Genomic DNA, 858 nt, shown 5'->3' with positions numbered 1-858 from the left:
AACCTAACAGTGGGCTACTAGCTACTAGCCAGTAATGTTCAGTCAGAGTTTTGTTGTTAAATTGTGTAAAAAGAGCGGTGCCATTAAATCACCGGTTTCAGGTACGTATGATACCGTCTGGATGATTTCAATATTTCAAAAAGTGTTGTTTCTGCCATATTTTGTAATCATCAGAAATCATTACATTCATACTGTGTATTCAAACAAACAAACTGGTGCCCCATAGCAACAATAGAATCCCAGAACCAATGACCATTTGGATTGAAAACATAAGAATACATGTTGTTGTTGTCATAACAACACATTGAATACTAGGACCCAACTTTAGTTCTGACACAGTCACTCAAACAGCAGTTTGTAGCAGAGAGTCATTTGTGACAATCCAAAGGTGCACATTGCAACGAGAAAAAAAAACAATGGAAAACATGGACTTCAACTCCCGAGAGACTGAACCGCAAATTAGTTTCTATCTCAGTTCACTTGAAGAACAGGTACGGTGTGAGCTGAAGGACAGCGAGGCGACGCTCACCCAAGGTGAATCTGAGGGAAGAGTTCACCTGGTCATCCGAGAGGACTTGCTGGCCGATCTCCTCGATCAGCTCCAACAACAGAGAGAGGGCAGCAGTTGGAGCCATGAGAAAGAGCTGATGCAGAAGGAGATAGGTGAGTTGAAAGTTCAGCTTGCTGAACGTGTCCCCTCCCCACTTAGGGAAACAGAGCATCTGAAAACCCAGCTGGGAAAAATCTGCACCAGGCTGCGAAAATCCGAAAAAGATCTGGACCGGCAGAACTTCATTACTGAAGACCTAAAAGTCAAATTGGAGCAGATCAAGGGAGAGAAGGAGGCCCTGAAAAGGG

The 858-nt window shown here is 43.7% G+C and overlaps 1 protein-coding gene across 1 annotated transcript in view; it reads right to left on the bottom strand.

The window, feature by feature from the left end:
* The window catches only part of sptlc2b (serine palmitoyltransferase, long chain base subunit 2b), a 48957-nt gene that overhangs the window by 8241 nt on the left and 39858 nt on the right, over positions 1-858 (bottom strand). The window lies entirely within an intron of this gene.

Source organism: Etheostoma spectabile, chromosome 18, assembly GCF_008692095.1.
Source record: "Etheostoma spectabile isolate EspeVRDwgs_2016 chromosome 18, UIUC_Espe_1.0, whole genome shotgun sequence".
Lineage (NCBI taxonomy): Eukaryota > Metazoa > Chordata > Actinopteri > Perciformes > Percidae > Etheostoma > Etheostoma spectabile.
The sequence above is the reverse complement of the archived record's forward strand: the minus strand, read 5'-3'. Positions and strand labels throughout refer to the sequence as shown.